General features: G+C 36.7%; 4 non-coding genes across 4 annotated transcripts; all 4 read left to right on the top strand.

The window, feature by feature from the left end:
- Window positions 1-4,383: 4,383 nt before the first annotated feature.
- On the top strand, window positions 4,384-4,475 carry TRNAY-GUA (transfer RNA tyrosine (anticodon GUA)). Its single transcript is given in 2 exon segments — window positions 4,384-4,420; window positions 4,440-4,475. It is a non-coding gene; the product is annotated as a tRNA-Tyr (tRNA).
- Window positions 4,476-7,336: 2,861 nt separating this feature from the next.
- TRNAY-GUA (transfer RNA tyrosine (anticodon GUA)) lies at window positions 7,337-7,426 on the top strand. The gene is given in 2 exon segments: window positions 7,337-7,373; window positions 7,393-7,426. It is a non-coding gene; the product is annotated as a tRNA-Tyr (tRNA).
- Window positions 7,427-16,363: 8,937 nt separating this feature from the next.
- TRNAY-GUA (transfer RNA tyrosine (anticodon GUA)) lies at window positions 16,364-16,455 on the top strand. The gene is given in 2 exon segments: window positions 16,364-16,400; window positions 16,420-16,455. It is a non-coding gene; the product is annotated as a tRNA-Tyr (tRNA).
- A 1,792-nt stretch (window positions 16,456-18,247) lies between these two features.
- TRNAY-GUA (transfer RNA tyrosine (anticodon GUA)) lies at window positions 18,248-18,339 on the top strand. Its single transcript is given in 2 exon segments — window positions 18,248-18,284; window positions 18,304-18,339. It is a non-coding gene; the product is annotated as a tRNA-Tyr (tRNA).
- The last annotated feature ends 3,864 nt before the right edge of the window (window positions 18,340-22,203 follow it).

Genomic DNA, 22,203 nt, shown 5'->3' with positions numbered 1-22,203 from the left:
AGTTCGTCCCACTGGAATAGGATGCGATCTACACATTGAAAAATGGACAGCCAGCGTGTTCCTGAGGGTGCCATTATTTTCAGAGGAGCTGTGCCATCATTGATTGTTTTGTACATGTCTTTATACACTGTCTGACGAGAACTGGAGAAAATAAACCAATTGTATGTTTGGTGAGCAAGAAAGTCCACTTTTCTAGGAATAGTCTCGACAGCCTTACTGCAAGCTAGTTGCAAGCTATGGCACACAACCTGCATAAAGTACAAATAAGTTTTACACACTCACACATATATATATATATATATATATATATATATATATATATATATATATATATATATATATATAGAGAGAGAGAGAGAGAGAGAGAGAGAGAGAGAGAGAGAGAGAGAGAGAGAGAGAGAGAGAGAGAACTGTTTTACTCAAAAGAAATCATCTCTAGTAAGTTATTGTAATTTATGTTTTGGGCTATATGTAAGCCTGTATTTTTATTTCAAGTGAACTCTGTAAAGAAAACATTTATCATACCTTTCACCAACGATTGAAGGATTTTTTTCTTGAGTTTAATTAGAACTGAATTATTAGTGCCACATAATACGCTTGCACCGTCTGTCCCAAGTCTAAGGCATTGGCCAATATTTAATCCAACTTCCCCCAAGAACTTGCATATTGCGTCAGTTAAAGCCTGTAATTAGTATTATTCCATTTAATTTGTATCATTATTGCAGAACAATAGCCTATTTTCATAGAATACTTTTTTTCAAAATACTTGAAAAATATATCTAAGGCTGTAAAGTTAGTAAAAGACGGGTAGACAAACAAGCAGATTCCACCGAAAATGGTGGAAGTCAACAAAATAGGAAGAATGTAAGTGTAGCTACAGCAGCCCTCCTGAAAATGAAGATGTATATAATAAAGGTAAATATAACCAAATATTCTATAACCAAAATACCTTGTTCATTTTTTGTGCTAGTAAACGAACACAGTGAAGATAAAGAAAGTTACGAATTATTTTACAATAATGAATTCTAAGAGTTGAATGTCTTACCTGAGCATTTGCTGATGTTTCTTCTAGCACAACCAGACCTAGGAATGTAGATATCATACTTCTTCTTACTTGAGTATAATATCTAATTACCATGCACAGTTGTTTATTGGTCGTTATATGGGTTGCTTCATCGATAATCAAGGAGTAGGTGGTGCATCCAATATCTGTGATTAGCTGATTTTTCATCTCTGGGCCCAATGCATTCTTTATCAAGTTGCTACATTTTGTTCGGTGTAGCTGCAGGTCACGTAGTGTATTTTTACTACAATTACAGCTTTTCCCACATTCGTTTATTACCTCCCCTATATAACCAATAGAATTTATTGAGGTATGGCAAGCAATGCACACTGAAAGTTTCAAATCCGTAGCTTTTTGGTTGATGTCTACTTGGTTTGCTGAGATAAAGTACTGGCCAAAAACCTCGTAACATTGCTTTCTCTTGCTTTTACATATGATTTATGGGTCTCACAATTAGCATGTTTCATTAAATCACTTTGCGTTGGGACTTGGTGTTAACCAGGATTAATAGAGCGCAGGGTTAGTCCGCTTCTGAAAAAAAAGGACAATCTCGTGCATGTCGTCGTGTGGCTACGTTTGGTCGAGGTTAAGATAAAGAATGGTCATCAGTCAGAAGTAGACTAACCCTGTACTCTATTAATCCTGGTTAACACCAAGGTCCAAACACGAAGTGATTTCAATCGTGGCTACTCCAAGCGCGCATTCCGAAGTCAGGTCGTATCAGGACCAAAATGAAATGAACTCTCGGGTGGGGTTATTTGGTCCTCTCCACGTGTTTAACCTCCGCATATCTGCCAAATCTATAAAAAAACAACAAAGGGATAACACTATTTCTCCCATTACAGTTATCAAGTATCGTCTTTTTCGTTACGCAGAATTCTAAGTCAATTACAAAAGTTCACGACAGATAAAGATTTTTATGCAATAACAAGAAACGGAATCAGATTTTCTATCAACATGGCGTCTCCTTTTGGCGCTGTTGCCTATATTTCAAAAAGCTCCACGTGCGTTTAAATCCACGGATAAGCAGCTTAAGACTGTCTCCAGGGGCCACTTTTAGTGGTCACGGTATGTTTGGAGGCATTTCCTCTTTCTGCATATATCTTGATTTCTTAAGTTTTAAAGAATAACTTCGTAATTCGAAAAACGAAAAAGAAATATATCTCCTATTTCTATAGCATTAATTAACTACTTTTAAGTATCTAATTTTGTAATGATAAATATTCATCTACAATTACTGACAAAACAGTTAAGATTAAGGCGGCCTTTTGCCAGCACGGGATCTTAGAGAGAGCGCCAATTCATTATACAAACAGCTTACCCCTGCAGTTACTTAGATGTAAATGCTGTATGATGTTTCTTGTCTATTAGGTATGGACTGTCATAATATCTCTGTTACGTCATAGCGTTTACGTTTAATTATTTTTTCATGAATCGGAGCTTTTGAATTGTATGTTGTAGGCTACGAGAGAAAAAATATTTTTGTATCAGGAGCTTAACATGCTATAATGGGCATATTACATATCTGTTTAGGATTATTGACGGAGAGAAGAGAGATAGATGGATGACTTAGTGTGCGTGAGAGAGAGAGAGAGAGAGAGAGAGAGAGAGAGAGAGAGAGAGAGAGAGAGAGAGAGAGAGAGAGAATGCATGCAAAAGATTGGCCTCATGGTAGCCTATGTATGCACAGGACGTAGTTATCCAGTTGCTACTCTTTTCATTCATATTATAGGGTTGTAATGCGCAATTAGTCATCATGAATCATCATTACTTCAATGATACTTATGTTTTGGTTTACATTTGAGATGATAAATGGCTTTATCCCTGGCATAAATAACAACTGTTAATAGTTAGAGCGTCACACAGTGAAAGTAACTTGATTGATAATTTATCACATGCAATCATTTATCATACTTTTTATAACACAGCATAATCGAAATATGATTTTCATTCATTTTTGTTTATCTTTTGTTTTTGTTAACTACAAATTTATCATTTTGGCATTTTGACATACCATACTGCTGAAGTTTTTAAGGTGATGGATTTTTAAGGCCGGTTCAAAGTTTTCATTGTGATGATAATGATAATAAAATCATAAAAACGTACTGTATTTCCGCTGTATCGTGGAATAATCTGTTCGTTCATATTGTTATTAAGTGCACCGAAGTCTTGCTTTGATGGACCTAAATCCGTTTACGGGACCAGTTTGAAAAATTGTCAAAAGCTTTCAGCGTGTTTTTATTTTTGTTAAAACGCCCTGTTTTTGACAGAGGTAATTCAGTTTTTTAGGTTATGATGTTGTGGAGTTGCATATGAGCTCTCTCTCTCTCTCTCTCTCTCTCTCTCTCTCTCTCCAGTGAAGGTTATTAAAATCCCTATGAAAAATTTACAGAGAAAATTACATCTCTCTCTCTCTCTCTCTCTCTCTCTCTCTCTCTCTCTCTCTCTACACACACTCACACACACACACACACACACACACACCACCAGTTAAGTTCATTGCAATAAATTGAGCTAATGAACTAATACTTTCCAGTGAAATTCATTACGATAAATTTGTTTAATAATAATTCACTTAGGTATGAACCGAGATCTTCTATTACGACATGGCATTAGGGTTTTTCATATGAACAAAAAATCGGCGGCTATCGATTTTTATGTTAAACGTTGAATGGAAAAAATTGAATTTTTAATTATTTCTAACGTGTCATGATGGGCATAATACACATCCACGTCTTTTCAGGGATACTAATTTAGGCTTGTAGCAGATTTTTTGATTTTTTTTTTTTTTTTTTTACTGATGCAAAGATGTTCCCCCTACCATCAGTTCTGTGATTGTTTATTCAAGAGAAAATTCACCATCAAAATGTTTTTATCCTTTTTTATTTATTTATTTTTTATTTTTTTTTTATTTTGAGCGCGGTACAAGGACATTGAGTTACTGTCCTCTAAGCTTCAGAATGAAAAATAGTCAAATAATATTACCCAGATATAACTTTCCTTTCAGACATTCATTTAATAACAAATGAAAAAATGGAATTATAATATATAATTCATGTGATGTATCTCCCGAATCAGAGGCAAAATTATATGATGCACCATTTTCAGGTTGAGCAGACTCACTGTCGGGAAATAGCTACAAAAGGAAGGACTTTGTTCTGCTTTAGATGTTGGAAAAGAAGCGAGACCTGGTCGGTGGAGCGCCGTTACGTAGACTATCTTTGCGTCTGTGGTGCCGACTGCTGGGAGAGCCTTAAGCTTTGCCGAGTACACGTTATACTTGCATGTATATTCTAAGACTTTCTCCAACATTGCCAGCACCTTCGATAGCTCAGTTGGTAGAGCGGTGGACTGTAGTTGGAAAACGTGAACAGACATCCATAGGTCACTGGTTCAAATCCGGTTCGAAGGATAGCCATTTTATTTAAAAAAAAAAAAAAACTTTTAAGCAATTATAATTATGATTCCGGTGTCACCGATTTTAAAGGTTCTAGGCCCTGTTTACACACAAGGTGATCTTAATCGCGGCGATTCCAAACATGCGTTTTGAAGCCACGGAGTCTTACTGGAGTGTTCACACACTGGCTGACGATTTTTATCAACGCAGCGTGTAATGCAGTATTGAGTTTCTGACGCTTAGCGCCCGCCACTTTGGTGCAACGATCCACGTGTTTCTAACACCGGTCATGCCATTCAGCCGCGCTGGCATTTTAGCCAGAACACACAACAATAAATCTAAATGATAAAATTTATTTGAGTTTGAATCTCTCTCTCTCTCTCTCTCTCTCTATTTTGAAGACTCTCTCTCTAAATCTCTATATTTACAATCCCTGTTGAAGACTCTCTTTCTTATAAAATAAATAAAAGGACTCTCTCTCTTTTCTCTCTCTCTCTCTCTCTCTCTCTCTTATTACAATTCTAAAAAAATTTTAACAACTGATAAAATTAATTTTGAAACTACACTTTTTCTCTCTCTCTCTACATACAAACACAAACCAGTTAAGTTCACTGCAGTAAACTTGGGCTAATAAACGATTATTTTCCACTGAAATTCATTACAATATATTTGTTTATAATAATTTACACAAACGCTTTGTGACTGAACTTCTTTTAAAGGTTTAATCGCCACTAGGTGTGAACCGTGATAAACACCTCTGCTACGACATTGCATAAGGGTTTTTCATACGAATAAAAAATCGGCGGCTGTCGATTTTTAGTTTTCTGAAAAGAAAGCTATTGTGCCGGCTTTGTCTATCCGTCCGTACTTTTACTGTCCGCCCTATGATCTTAAAATCTACTGGGCTAGAGTGTTGCAAAGTGGTATGTTGATCATCCACCCTCCAATCATCAAACGTGCCAAAATTGCCCTCTAGCCTCAAGTAGTGTTTATTTTATTTCAGGTTAAAGTTAGCCATACTCGTGACCATCTGGCAACGATATAAAGTTGCAAAAATCCACCGGGCCGTGGTTAAAGTTTCATGAACCGCGGCTCATGCAGATATACCGAGACCACCGAAAACATAGATCTGTTTTCGGTGGCCTTGATTATACGCTATAAAGAAAACTCGATTGTGCTCGAAGAAAGGGAGAGAGAGAATGCAAACTTGAATGGAAAGATTTTTTTATTTTAATGCCTCATGGTAGCCTGTTTCAAGGACACTGTTTTAGTTGGTACTTTTTCATTTATATTATATGGTTTTAATGCGCGATTAGGCATCATTGTTCATCATTTCTGTGAATGATTCAAATGTTTTGTTTACATTTGAGATGATAAATGGCTTTATCTTTATCAAAAATAACAATTTTTAGTTAGAGCGTCACAAAGTGAAAGTAACGTGATTGATAATTTATCATGTGCAATCACTTTTATACTTTTATAACAAAGCATAATCGAAATATGATTTTCATTCATTTTTGTTTATCTTTTGTTTTTGTTAAAATAAAAAATTTATCAATTTGACATTTTGACATTCCATATATCTTCCGAAGTCTGCAAATGATAAATGACATAATGGATTTTTAAGGCTGGTTCAAAAGTTTTCATTTTGATGATAATGATAATAAAAATCATAAAAACGTACTGTATTTCCGCTGTATCGTGGAATAATCTGTTTTGTTCATATTGTTATTAAGCGCCGTTCTTGCTTTCATGGACCTAAATCCGTTTACGGGGCCAGTTTGAAAAATTGTCAAAAGCCCTCAGAAGCGTGTTTTTTATTTTTGTTTTTGACAGAGGTAATTCATTTTTAGGTTATGATGTCGTGGAGCAATGCCTGAGCTTTCTCTCTCTCTCTCTCTCTTCGATAGCTCCAGTTGGTGCACACGATGGACACACACGCGCACACACACACACACATCCAGTTAAGTCATTGCAATAAATTGAGCTAATGAACTAATACTTTCCAGTTTCATTAATAAATTTTTTTAATAATAATTCACTTAGGTATCTCACTGAGATCTTCTATTACTCATCAGGGTTTTTCATATGAACAAAAATCGGCGGCTATCGATTTTTATGTTAAACGTTGAATGGAAAAAATTGTATTTTTAATGTTTTAAACGTTCATGATGGCGTATTACACATCCATGCCTTTTCATGGATACTAATTTAGGTTTGTGAAACAAATTTTTTTATTTTTTTAACTTTTTTACTGTTGCAAATGTTCATAGGTTGTACATTAAACAGTTTCCGTGATTTTTTACCCAGCTTGAATGGACCATCAAAATGTTTTTTCCCCATTTTTTTTATATGATATATATATATATATATATAACTATTTATCTAAATATATATATGTATACTATAGCATAATATTTGTTTTATCTTTTTCCAGTTCTATATATGTATATATATATAAATATAATCTTTTTTTTTTTTTTAGGCAAATTCATGGATCTGTCCTCAAAGCTATCAGAATGAAAAATAGTCAAACAATATTACTCAGATCTCACACAACGACTTCAGACATTCATTTCATAATCAGATGAAAAACGGAATTATAAATATATAATGCATGTGATATATCTCCCGAATTACAGGCAAAATTATATAATGCACCATTTTCAGGTTGAGCAGACTCACTGTCAGTTCTAACTACAAAAGGAAGGACTTTCTTTTGCTTTAGATGTTGGCTAAAAGAAGCGAGACCTGGTCGGTGGAGCGCCGTTACGTAGACTATCTTTTAAGTCTGTGGTTACAGCTGGGAGAGCCGAGTTGTTAAGTACACGTTATACTTTGCATGTATATTCTAAGACTTTCCCAACGTTTCAGGACCTTCGATAGCTCAGTTGGTAGAGCGGTGGACTGTAGTTGGAAAACGTGAACAGACATCCAGGTCACTGGTTCAAATCCGGTTCGAAGGATAGCCATTTTATTTAAAAAAATTCTTTAATAATTATAATTATAATTATGTTCTGGTGTCACCGATTTTCAAGGTTCTAGGCCCTGTTTACACAGGCGATCAAATCGCGGCGATTCCAAGCACGCGTTTCGGAAGAATCTTGACTGGAGTGTTCATTCACAATCTTTGATTTTTATCAACGCAGCGTTAATGCAATATCTGAGTTTCAACGCTAGCCCCGCCAGTTTGTCAACGATCCACGTGTTTCTATCACCGGTCATATATTCAGCCGCGCTTTTAAGCCAGAACACGCAACAGTAAATCTGCTGAAGAACATTTTTATTTGACTCACTTTAATCTCTCTCTCTCTCTCTCTCTCTCTCTCCACTCTCTCTCTCTCTCTCTCTCTCTTATTACAATCCCTATTTGATAAAATTAATTTCAGCTACAGTATACACACAAACCAGTTAAGTTCATTGATGAGAAACTGGGCTAATAAACTAGATATTTATGAATGATATTCAGTACAATATATTTGTTTATAATAATTTGTACATTTCTTTGTGACTGAATTTCATTTAAAGGTTTAGTCAACATTAATATGAACCGTGATAAACACCTCTGTTACGACATTGCATATCTTCAGTTTTATCAAAAGAAAAAAAAATCACGGCTGTCGATTTTTAGATTTCTGAAATGAAAAACTATTGAACCCGGTTTTTGTCTGTCCATCCGCACTTTTCTGTCCACCCTTGATCTTAAAAAACTGGGCTGGAGGGCTGCAAAGTGGTATGTTGATCATCCAATAATCATCAAAATGCCAAATTGCAGCCCTCTAGTTTCAATAGTTTTTATTCTATTTAAAGTTAAACCGTCAGCCAAATTTCTGAACGATGAGGCCAGGCCACCACCGGGCCGTGGTTAAATTTTCATGAGCCGCGAACTCATACAGATTAAATGAGACCACCGAGGATAGAATCTATTTTCGGTTCCTTGATTTATATGCTATACAAAAACTCGATTGCCCAAAGTAATAGCATTTTGTTATCATCAAAGGAAAGTTTTTTTAATTTTAACGTGCATTTATTGCCTGTTTCAGGACACTGTTTTAGGATTATAGCAAAGTTTGTTTGAACTTTTTTTTTTTTTACCTGTGAAAGATATTGTTCCTACCCAGTTCTGTGATGTAGAGCAAATGCCTGTTTCATTGTTTCATCATTTTTGTTTATCTTATGTCTTTTTGAGCCTGGCAAAAGGACATCTGAGTTGCTTAAGATAAGCTGGTTGCATCAAGATGAAAAACGGTTAGTTAATATTATCCAAATGTCATGTTACCTTTCAAATATAATAATTTCATAACAGATAAAATACAACAGAGTGGTATATAGAATATATGAGATATATCTTCGAATGTGAGGCCAAATGACATAATGCACCATTTTCAGGTTGGGTCACGGACTGTCAAAACAAACAGAAAAAGAAGGATTTTGTTTTGCATTTTTATTGCGAAGGAAGTTGGTTGGGGAGCGCCGTTATAATATTTCGTTGTGGTGCCGACAGCTGGAAGAACCCTGATTCTTAAGACTCAACACTGAGTTGCCGAGTAACCGTTATTTTGCATTTATATTGTAAGACTTTCTCTTCTCAACCAGTTCCTTCGATAGCTCAGTTGGTGATTTTGGACTCCGTTGGAAAACTTAAACAGACATCCATAGGTCACTGGTTCAAATCCGGTTTGAAGGATAGCCATTTTATTAAAAATTCTTAAAAAAGATAAAAGTGATTAAACCTTTTGATCCCGTGACTCAAAAAGGTTTTTGCATTTTTGCCACTTGTCATTCCTGTCCCTTCCCCAGGTTTTAATGAGAACCAAGATGTTGGAACTGTGGAAATCTAAAAGCTATATAACCACCAAGATAACGCAATCCTTCTGTTTTCATCTCATTTTCCAGTTCTAAGGGGAGTATAGCATCATCACAATCTTTATCTGCTATAGCATCCATCTCTAAGTCGTCAGGATCAAGAGAGGCAAACAGCATAGCAGATAAACACAGTTCTTGGTCTAAGTTGTTCTGGCCATAATCAATTGCCTGTACACTGTAACTTGGAACACTGCGATACATCGTGTACCATAGTTATGTCCTCATTTTTCTTTTCAATATTGCAGTTCTCTGCAACCAGCTGGCTTTCTTTTCCTAATAGATGCAGCCTAATTCTATATTTAAAAGATACAGGTGAAGGATGTTCATATGCAGCACCTTTTTGTCTTAGACTAGCAAACAGATGCTCCAACCCATCCTAGTTTAGCCTGTATGTTAATATGTATAAAATTCCACACTTTGACTTGGCCATTTCATGAAGTTTTTTAAAGACTCTAATGATACAACAAGTCCTTTCTGAAATTGATACCTGCACTTACTTCCAGTGACTTTCAAAGTCTTTGCCGTATCTATCATACGGTTTAATGTGTTTCTTTGTTGTTCAAGATCAAGTCCATATGTATGTCTGGATGGTTTTTTATCGAAGGGCACTCTGGAATTCATCAGATCAAACCATGAGTCGTACAGGTGGATGAATTGACTAGTGTCATCCCAGTCTTTGCTTTTCAAAAGTCCTTTGTCTCCAAAGTATTTCAAAGTCTTGGTAGTTGTCTCTGACAGTAGTTGAGCTGCAAACCTTACATTCATTCTTTTAACACCAGCAACAGTAATATGTTTATCAGGTAAGCGACGCGTTGTCTTCAGGTCACTCACAATTCTCATGATAAGCTCTCTAACACATCCACTCAGTACACGTCTCTCATTTGATAACTGAAAGCCAGAATCTAGAAAACTGTTTCGTACTAATTTGATGAGATGCTGGGCGTCAGCAAATACTTACACTTCCTTATCAGTAATAGATGGATTTGTGAATGAGGAATTTTCTACTCCTATACATAAATTATTCATCCCTTTTACATGTGAAATAAAATATCTTTAACAATATCGCAGATTAAAATCATGGTATATTAACTTAAAATCACGACTTATTAGCCCCGAATCATGACACACTGAACCCGGTTTTTTTGGAGGGTATAAAATATCTTTTCCTTGTCGTACGACCATACTTGAGCAACACTATTCATCAAATGATGTAATATATAAACGGTCAGTTTCAGGCATTGCCACAGTTTTAGCCTTCAGTAAATTTATGAATGATGACAATATACCTGGTCCGTCCTACATTCATCTCTGACTGTCTTTTAGAGGATATGGTAATCTAAATAATTCCCGCTAATATTTATATGCTTTTGGGGCTTAAACTACGCAAGATAATACATTTCTATTTCATCACCAGACCAACGAAGAATAGGGGTCCCATTTAACAAATATCCGATTTGTGACGTACTGGAGAATTTACTTAAAGCAAAATTTATGTTGGCTACCAAACTTTGCATCTCTTTCTTTAAAAGAATCCTCTCTTTCTTCCATTCTTCTTTTTCTTCTAACAAAGCATCTTCTTTGCTTTTTGACAGCCTTCAGTTCCTTTTCACATCTTTAATACGAAGATTTTTCTCTTTGAATGCCTCAGCCTGCAAACCGTTCTGGTTTTGTAGTGGATAACTTGCATAAGTTTCCACTGGAAACGCCTCAGCCTGCAAACTGTTCTGGTTTTGTAGGGGATGACTTGCATAAATTCCCACTGGAAACGCCTCAGCCTGCAAACTGTTTTGTAGGGGATGACTTGCATAAATTCCCACTGGAAACGCCTCAGCCTGCAAACTGTTTTGTAGGGGATGACTTGCATAAATTCCCACTGGAAACGCCTCAGCCTGCAAACTGTTTTGTAGGGGATGACTTGCATAAATTCCCACTGGAAACGCCTCAGCCTGCAAACTGTTCTGGTTTTGTAGGGGATGACTTTTCAAAATTCCACTGGAAACGCCTCAGCATTCAAAAAACAGTTTTGTGACTTGAAAGATACAATAAATGCTATCATAAATTCCCAACTGGAAACGCCTCCTGAGCCTGCAAACTGTTCTGGTTTTTATGATGACTTGCATAAATTAATAATAATAATAATAAAGGTTACTGATTTGAGATATTATTGTAACTGATCAGCCTGTTCAATGTCTAAACTGCATTTGTTTCTTGTTTTTGGGATAACTTTCTCATAAACTGCAGCCACTCCCACTGGAAAAATGACATCAGCCTGCAAACTGTTTTGGTTTTGTCCCAGGGTACATTTGCATAAATTCCCACTGGAAACGCCCCAATTTTTTATCTGCAAACTGTTTTGTAATAATTTGATGACTTGCATAAATTCCCACATGAATAACAAACACCTCATTTGCAAACTGTTTTGTAGGGGATAACCTTGTAGATAAATTCCCACTGGAAACGCCTCAAATTTACTAATAAAGGACCTTATAAATTATAATTTTTATAAAGTGCATCTTGGATGTTTTGTCCAGATGAAAAGAAATTTTTAACTAGTTGATAATAAATTCCCACTGGAAAATCTTTATTCACAATGGTCATAAAATGAGCTTGAGTGACTGTAAAGCTTGGAGGATTTTCTCAAATTGTTCTGGTTTTGTGAGGGGATGTGTTCCATTCTGTTCCGCAGGTCCGTTTGATTAAATTCCAACGTCAGCATTACTAATTGGACTGGAAACGCCTCAGCCTGCAAACTGTTTTACATTTCCCCGAACTCGGGGATGACTTGTTCGCTGCATCCCCAGTTTTCCTGGAGTGTGAAAATATAAAAATACGTTCTGGTTAACGATTCATATTGTCCAGTAAGACTAAGAATGTGTCAAACTGTTTTTTTCCTCATTAAAAGATTGATGACCGTATTCTTTAAATTCCACTGAAACGCCCTCAGCCTGCAATGAATAACTGTTTTTGTTTTGGGATGACTTTTTAAGCATAAATTCCCACTGCGAAACGCCTCAAACCTGCAAACTGTTCTGATTTTCTGGGGATGATTTTAATAAATTCCAGATGTGGTCCAGCTCATCTTGCCTGCAAACTGTTTTGGTTTAACGGTACGGGGATGAAATAATTCTGAAATAAATTCCCACTGGAAATAACCTTTAACTCTATTAAACTGTTCTGGTTTTAGAAATGACTTATAAATTCATACATCTGGAAACGCCTTCAGCCTGCAAAACTGTTTTGTCCCACTGGAATAGGATGCGATCTGCACATGGATGACTTGCATAAATTCCTTTATTGACGAAACTGGACCAATTGGCCTGCAAACTGTTTTGTAAAGGATGGCTTTAAAGTACAAATAAGTTTTACCACTGGAAACTTCAGCCTGCAATACTGTTTTTTAAAATAACTTATATATATTTCTTCCACTGGAAACGCCTCAGCCTGCAAACTGTTCTGGTTTTTGAGAAATCATCTCTAGGGATTTATGTTTTGGGTTATATGTAGTTTTTTATTTCAAGTGAACTCTATAAAGAAAACATTTATCTTCCCACTGGAAATTTTTCTTGCCTTTAATTAGCCTTATTAGCAAAATGTTTGTTCCAAGTCTAAGGCATTGGATGATTTGCATAAGTTTCCACTGCATATTGAAACTCCTTAATCTATTATTCTTTAATTTGTATCATTTTCAAACAATCCCTTCTCCTTTTTTTTATTGAAAATTCAAGGCTGTAAAAAGACGGGTCAGATTTCTTCTGGTGGCACAACAAAATAGAAGAATGTAAGTGTAGCTACAAATGATAAGATATCATAACTTCTTTTACTTTTGTTAGTAAACGAACACAGTTGACTATAATATCTAATTACTTACCTGAGCATTTTGCTGTTTTCTTATAGGAATGGTCCTTCTCCTTACTTGTATAATATCTAATTACCATGGTTGATTCATCGATAATCGATAATCAAGGAGCAGGTGGTGCATCAATATCTGTGATTAGCTGATTTTTCATCTCTGGGCCCAATACATTCTTTATCAAGTTGCTACCTTTTGTTCGGTGTAGCTGCAGGTCACGTAGTGTATTTTTACTACAATTACAGCTTTTTCCACATTCGTTTATTACCTCCCCAATCTGACCAAAAGAATTTATTGAGGTATGGCAAGCACTGCACACTGAAAGTTTCAAATCAGTAGCTTTTTGGTTGATATCAGTCTGCTTAGTTTGCTGAGATAAAGTACTGACCAAAAACCTCGTAACATTGGTTTCTCTTGCCTTAATGTATGATTTATGGGTCCCAGTATTAGCATGTTTCATTAAATCACTTCGCGTTTGGGCTTTGTGTTCACCAGGGTTAATAGAGTGCAGGGTTAGTCCGCTTCTGACCAAAATAAGGACAATCTCGTGCATGTCGTCGTGTGGCTGCATTTGGTCGAGGTTAAGATAAAGAATGGTCATCGGTCACCAAGGTCCAAACGCGAAGTGATTTCAATCGTGGCGACTCCAAGCGCGCGTTCCGAAGTCAGCTGGGTCTTATCAGGACCCACTATACTAAAACCAAAATGAAATGAACTCTCGAGGGGGGCTGCTTGGTCATCTCCACGTTTTAACCTCCGTTTAAATTATAAAAACAACAAAGAGATAACACTATTTCTCCCATTACTTCAAATATCGTCTTTTTCGTTACGCAGAATTCTAAGTCAATTACATAGGTTCACGATTGATAAAGTTTTTTTATGCAGTAACAAGAAACGGAATCAGATTTTCTATCAACATGGCATCTCATTTTGGCACTGTTGCCTATATTCAAAAAGCTCCACGTGCGTTTAAATCCTCGGATAAGCAACTTAAGACTGTCTCCAGGGGCCACTTTTAGTGGTCACGGTATGTTTGGTGGTATTTCCCCTTTCTGCAAATATCTTGATTTCTTAAGTTTTAAAGAATATATTCGTAAATCGAAAAATGAACAAGAAACAAATCTATTTCTATAGCATGAATTAACTACTTTTAAGTATCTAATTTAGTAATGATAAATCTACATCTACAAGTACTGACAAAATAGTTAAGATTAAGGTGGCCTTGTGCCAGCACGGGATCTTAGAGAGAACGCCAATTCATTATACAAACAGCTTACCCTTGCAGTTACTTAGATATAAATGCTGTATGATGTTTCTTGTCCATTAAGTATGGACTGTCATAATATCTCTGTTACGTCAAAGCGTTTACTTTTAGTTATTTTCTAATAAATCGGAGCTGCTGAATTGTATGTTGTAGCTACGAGAAAAAAAATTTTTTGTATCAGGAGCTAACATGCTATAATGGGCATATGCCATATCTGTTTAGGATTATTGACGAGAGAGAGAGAGAGACAGATGACTTAGTGTGCTGAGAGAGAGAGAGAGAGAGAGAGAGAGAGAGAGAGATGAGAGAGCAAAAGATTGGCCTCATGCAAAGATTGGCCTCATATGTATGCACAGGACGTAGTTATCCAGTTGCTACTCTTTTCATATGTATTATAGGGTTGTAATGAGCGATTAGGCATCATGAATCATCATTATTTCAAAGATTCACTTATGTTTTGGTTTACATTCGAGATGATAAATGGCTTTATCCCTGACATAAATAACAATTGTTAATAATTAGAGCGTCACACAGTGAAAGTAACGTGATTGATACTTTATCACATGCAAATCATTTATCATACTTTTTATAACAAAGCATAATGGAAATATGATTTTTATTTATATATGTTTATCTTTTGTTTTTGTTAACTACAAAATAATCATTTTGGCATTTTGACAATCCATACTGCTGAAGTCTGCAATGTAATGGATTTTTAAGTCTGGTTCAAAGTTTTCATTTTGATGATAATGATAATAAAAATCATAACAATCTACTCTATTTCCGGTGTATCGTTGAATAATCTGTTCGTTCATATTGTTATTAAGTGCACCAAAGTCTTGCTTTGATGGACCTAAATCCGTTTACGGGGCCAGTTTGAAAAATTGTCAAAAGTTTTCAGCGTGTTTTTATTTTTGTTAAAACGCCCTGTTTTTGACAGAGATAATTCAGTTTTTTAGGTTATGAAGTTGTGGAGTTGCATATGAGCTCTCTCTCTCTCTCTCTCTCTCTCTCTCTCTCTCTCTCTCTCTCTCTCACACACACACACACACACACACACACACACACACACACACACACACACACACACACACCAGTTAAGCTCATTGCAATAAATTGAGCTAATGAACTAATACTTTCCAGTGAAATTCATTACGATAAATTTGTTTAATAATAATTCACTTAGGTATGAACCGAGATCTTCTGTTATGACATGGCATAAGTGTTTTTCATATGAACAAAAAATCGGCGGCTATCGATTTTTATGTTAAACGTTGAATGGAAAAAAATTGAATTTTTAATGATTTCTAACGTGTCATGATGGGCATATTACACATCCATGCCTATTTCATGGATACTAATTTAAACTTGGCTTATAGCAAATTTTTGAATTTTTTTTTTTACTGATGCAAAAGATGTTCCCACACAGTTCCGTGATTGTTTACCCAAGAGAGAATGCACCATCAAAATGTTTTATCCTTTTTATTTATTTATTTTTATTTTTATTTTTTTTCATTTTGAGTTAGGCACAAAGGACATTGAGTTACTGTCCTCTAAGCTTCAGAATGAAAAATACTCAAATAATATTACCCAGATCTCACGTTACCTTTCAGACATTCATTTCATAACAGATGAAGAAACGGAATTATACATATATAACGCATGCGATATATCTCCCGAATCAGAGGCAAAATTATATGATGCACCATTTTCAGGTTGAGCAGACTCACTGTCGGGAAATAGCTACAAAAGAAATGACTTTGTTTTGCTTAAGATGTTAGAAAAGAAGCGAGACCTGGTCGGTGGAGCGCCGTTACGTAGGCTATCTTTGAAGTCTGTGGTGCCGACAGCTGGGAGAGCCGAGTTGCCGAGTACACGTTATAGTTGCATGTATATTCTAAGACTTTCCCAACGTTGTCAGCACCTTCGATAGCTCAGTTGGTAGAGCGGTGGACTGTAGTTGGAAAACGTGAACAGACATCCATAGGTCACTGGTTCAAATCCGGTTCGAAGGATAGCCATTTTATTTAAAAAAAAAAAAATTATAATAATTATAATTATGATTCCGGTGTCACCGATTTTAAAGGTTCTGGGCCCTGTTTAGCCTACACGAGGCGATCTTAATCGCGGCGATTCCAAACATGCGTTTTGAAGCCACGGAAGTCTTACTGGAAGTGCTCACACACTAGCTGACGATTTTTATCAACGCAGCGTCTAATGCAATACCTGAGTTTCTGACGCTAGCGCCCGCCACTTTGGTGCAACGATCCACGTGTTTCTATCACCGGTCATGCCATTCAGCCGCGCTGGCGTTTTAGCCAGAACACGCAACAACAAATCTGCTGAAAATTTTATTTGAGTTGCACAATCTCTCTCTCTCTCTCTCTCAATCTCTCTCTCTCTTATTCAATCCTCTCTCTCTCTCTCTCTCTCTCTCTCTCTCTCTCTCTCTCTCTATTACAATCTCTCTAGGAAAATTTGCAATAAAAATTTTGATAAAATTAATTTTGAGCTACACTCTCTCTCTCTCTCTCTCTCTCTCTCTCTCTTAGATACAAACACAAACCAGTTAAGCTCGTTGCAGTAAACTGGGCTAATAAACGATTATTTTCCACTGAAATTCATTACAATACATTTGTTTATAATAATTTACACACAATCTTTGTGACTGAATTTCGTTTACAGGTTTAGTCGCCATTAGGTATGAACCGTGGTAAACACCTCTATTACGACATTGCGTAATGGTTTTTCATAAAAAAAAAAATTGACGGCTGTCGATTTTTAGTTTTCTGAAATGAAAGCTATTGTGCTGGCTTTGTCTGTCCGTCCGTACTTTTTCTGTCCACCCTATGTTCTTAAAAACTACTGGGCTAGAGGATTGCAAAGTGGTATGTTGATCATCCACCCTCCAATCATCAAACGTGCCAAATTGCAGCCCTCTTGCCTCATTAGTTTTTATTTTATTTAAGGCTAAAGTTAGCCATACTCGTGCGTCTGGCAACGATATAGGCAAGGCCACCACCGGGCCGTGGTTAGCTTCATGAGCCGCGAATCATGCAGCATTATACCGAGACCACCGAAAGATAGATCTGTTTTCGGTGGCCTTGATTATACGCTATACAGAAAACTCGATTGCGCCCAAGAAACTTCGGCTCATTTTCTACTTGTTATGCTAAACGTTGAATGGAAAGTTTTTTTATTTTAATGCGCCATTATTGCCTGTTTCAAGGACACTGTTTTAGGATTATAGCAAAAGTTTCTTTGAACTTTTTTTTTTTCCCTGTAGAAAGATATTGTTCCTACCCAGTTCTGTGAATGTAGAGCAAATGCCTGTTTCATTGTTTTACAATTTTTTTTTATTTTATGCTATTTTTTGAGCCTGGCAAAATGACAGCGAGTTGCTCTCCCATAAGCACCTGCATCAAGATGAAAAACGGCCAGTTAATATTACCCAAATGTCATGTTTCCTTTCAAATATTATAATTTCATAACAGATAAAATACAACAAAGTGGTGTATAGAATGCATGCGATATATCTTCCGAATGTGAGGCCAAATGACATAATGCACCATTTTTGGGTTGAGCAGACGGACTGTCAGGGAAACAAATAGAAAAAGAAGGTCTTTTTTTTTTTGCCTTTGCTATTGCGAAGGAAGAGAGACTTGGTTGGGAAGCGCCGTTACATTGGCAATATTTCGCGTCTGTGTTGCCGACAGCAGGAAGAGCCCTGATTCTTAAGACTGAAGCTGAGTTGCCGAGTAACCGTTATTTTGCATTTATACTGTAAGGCTCTCTTTTCAGCCAGTTCCTTCGATAGCTCAGTTGGTAGAGCGGTGGACTGTAGTTGGAAAACTTAAACAGACATCCATAGGTCACTGGTTCAAATCCGGTTCAAAGGATAGCCATTTTATTAAAAAATTCTTAAATGAAGATAATTAGGATTCCGAGTCACCAACTCTCAAGGTGTTAGGCCCTGTCAACACCTCTTTGGGGTAAATGTACGTAGTGATGCATGTAGGAAATTAAAGTTTTGGTAGCGTCTTTTGCCAGGTTTCAGTGATTTCTCTCCGTGTTAGCAGAAAACAAAAATGTCTTTGCATTTTTTGAAGTTCACTGAAGAAAAATCACTTTGTGACATTAAACCTTTTCCCTGACCCCACCTTGCTGCCTCATTCCATGTCCCTTCCCCAGGTTTTAATGAGAACCGAGATGATGGAACTGTGGAAATCTAAAAGCTATATAACCACCAAGATAACGCAATCCTTCTGTTTTCATCTCATTTTCCAGTTCTAAGGGGAGTATAGCATCATCACAATCTTTATCTGCTATAGCATCCATCTCTAAGTCATCAGGATCAAGAGAGGCAAACAGCATAGCAGATAAACACAGTTCTTGGTCTAAGTTGTTCTGGTCATAATCAGTTGCCTGTGCACACTGTTACCTGGGACACTGCATGATACATCATGTACCATAGTTATGTCCTCATTTTCTTTTCAATATTGCAGTTCTCTGCAACCAGCTGGCTTTCTTTTCCTAATAGATGCGGCCTAATTCTATATTTAAAAGATATAGGTGAAGGATGTTCATATGCAGCACCTTTTGTTTTAGACTAGCAAACAGATGTTAATATGTATAAAATTCCATACTTTGACTTGGTCATTTCATGAAGTTTTTGTTAATACTCTAATGATACAAGAAGTCCTTTCTGAAATTCATACCTGCACATACTTCCAGGGACTTTCAAAGTCTTTGCCGTATCTATCATACGGTTTAATGTGTTTCATTGTTGTTCAAGATGAAGTCCATGTGTATGTCTGGATGGTTTTTTATCGAAGGGCACTCTGGAATTCATCAGATCAAACCATGAGTCGTACAGGTGGATGAATTGACTAGTATCATCCCATTCTTTGCTTTTCAAAAGTCCTTTGTCTCCAAAGTATTTCAAAGTCTTGGTAGTTGTCTCTGACAGTAGTTGAGCTGCAAACCTTACATTCATTCTTTTAACACCAGCAACAGTAATATGTTTATCAGGTAAGCGACGCGTTGTCTTCAGGTCACTCACACTTCTCATGATAAGCTCTCTAACACATCCACTCAGTACACGTCTCTCATTTGATAACTGAAAGCCAGAATCTCGAAAATTGTTCGTACTAATTTGATGAGATGCTGGGCGTCAGCAAATACATACACTTCCTCATCAGTAATAGATGGATTTGTGAATGAGGAATTTTCTACTCCTATACATAAATTATTCATCCCTCCCTATGATGTGAAATAAAATATCTTTAGTAATATCGCAGTTAAAATCATGGTATATTAACTGCCTTCATGGCTTAGTTAGCCCCGAATCATGACACACTGAACCCGGTTTTTGGAGGGTATAAAATATCTTTTCCCTTGTCGTACGACCATACTGCATTCATCAAATGATGTAATACATAAACAGTCAGTTTCAGGCATTGCCACAGTTTTAGCCTTGAGTAAATTTATGAATGATGACAATATACCTGGTCCTGCATTCATCTCTGACTGTCTTAGAGGGATATGGTAATCTAAATAATTCCCGCTAATATTTATTTGCTTTGGGGCTTAAACTACGCAAGGTAATAGCATTTCTATTTCATCACCAGACCAACGACGAATAGGGGTCCCATTTAACAAATATTCGATTTGTGACGTACTGAAGAATTTACTTAAAGCAAAATTTATGTTGGCTACCAAACTTTGCATCTCCTTCTTTAAAAGAATCCTCTCTTTCTTCCATTCTTCTTTTTCTTCTAGCAAAGCATTTCTTTGCTTTTTGACAGCCTTCAGTTCCTTTTCACATCTTCAATACGAAGATTTTTCTCTTTGAATGCCTCAGTCTGCAAACGGTTCTGGTTTTGTAGTGGATAACTTGCATGAAGTTTCCACTGGAAACGCCTCAGCCTGCAAAAACTGTTCTGGTTTTGTAGGGGATAACTTGGATAAATTTCCACTGAAAACGCCTCAGCCTGCAAACTGGTTTTAGGGACACGGTGCATACCCCACTGGAAACGGTTCAAACTGTTTTGTAGGGGATGACTTGCATAAATTCCCACTGGAAAACGCCTCCCTAAAACTGTTCTTGTTTTCTGGCCAAATCCCTTGGAAATGCCTTATTGCAAACATGTCAGTGACTTGTAAATTCCAGTTCTGGAAACGCCTCAGCCTGCAAACTAAAGGATGACAGTACAAATTCCACTGGAAACGATATCATACAAACTGTTTTGCCTGGATGGGGATGACTTGTTCCACACTGATCGCCTCCCAGACTTGCAAACTGTTTTGAGGGATGACTTGGTCACCCAGTGAATTACATCAGCCTGCAAACTGTTTTGTGTTTTGGAAGATGACTTGCATAAATTCCCACTGGAAAATCAGCCTGCAAACTGTTTTAGCTGATTTTAAATTCCCACTGGAAACGCTTGTCTCAGCCTGCAAACTGTTTTGTTAGGATGTTGCATAAATTCCCACTGGAAACGCCTCAGCCTGCAAACTGTTTTGGTCACGATGATTCTGATAAGCTTCTACTATCCAATTACAGCTCATTTCCAAATCTTTTTGTTTTATTGAGATGCACATTCACTGTAAAACAGATTTCTTCTGAGAATTTTTACCTGGAATGTAGATATCATCCTCCTATGTGACTAAAATATCTTTATTAATATCACAGTTGTTTATTAACTCCTTCATGGCTTAATTAGTTCATGATAATCAAGGAGGTTTTCTGAGGGTATCCAATTCTTTCCTGTCATAAATTCCATTAGCTGATTTTTCATCTCTGGGCATTGCCAAGTTTTACCTTTCTTTAATGATGACAATGCCTTTCCTGTTCTCTTGCTGGTCTTAGAGTGTATTTTAACTGTATTTAGCTTTTTAAACATAAAGCATTTATTTCATCAAACCAACGAAGAATTCCCATTTAACAAATATGACTTGGTATGAGAATTTACTTAAAGCAAAATTAATTGGCTACCAAATCAGCAGGGTTGAATCCTCTCTGACCATTTTCTTTTTCTTCTAATAAAGTACTTTCTTTGCTTTTTGACACCTTCAGTTCATTGGTTTCTCTTTAATACGCCTTTGAATGCCTATGATTTCTGGTTTTGTAGTGGATTAATAAGTTTCAAAAAACGCCCTGGTGTTCATGGTTTTGTAGGACTTCTGCCCTAAATTCCCAGTGGAAACGCCAGCCTGCAAACTGTTGGTGGATGACTTTCATTCCCACTGGAAACGTCGTCCAAACTGTTTTTGGTCGAGGTTCCCACTGGAAACGAATGCCTGCAAACTGTTTTAGTCAGCGCAAACGTTCTGGTGTCAGAGTTCAGCCTGCAAACTGTTTTACCATGGAAATTCCACTGGAAAAACCAAATGCAAATGAACTCTCGGGGGGGCTGTTTGGTCATCTCCCTGCACTGTTTGTTTAATCAGTTTAGCCTGCAAACTGTTTTTTTGTATGACTGCATAAATTCCCTATAAACAATTACAAAGGTTTTCGGATGATTGCTAAATTCCCCAAACACCTCCCGAAATATCGTTTTCCACTGGATTGCAGGCATCTGTTTTGTAACATGACTTGCCTATATTCAAAAACGCTTCCCTGATTGATCTGGTTTTGTAGTTTATAAATTTTTATAACAACAGAAACGCAGCCTTTACTTTTTGTAGGGGATGACTCAACATGGCATCTGCATTTTTGTAGGGGATGGTTGTGGTGAACAATGCTCCATGTTCTGATGGAA

Source organism: Macrobrachium rosenbergii, chromosome 41, assembly GCF_040412425.1.
Source record: "Macrobrachium rosenbergii isolate ZJJX-2024 chromosome 41, ASM4041242v1, whole genome shotgun sequence".
NCBI lineage: Eukaryota > Metazoa > Arthropoda > Malacostraca > Decapoda > Palaemonidae > Macrobrachium > Macrobrachium rosenbergii.
This window is presented reverse-complemented; position numbering and strand designations above follow the sequence as displayed.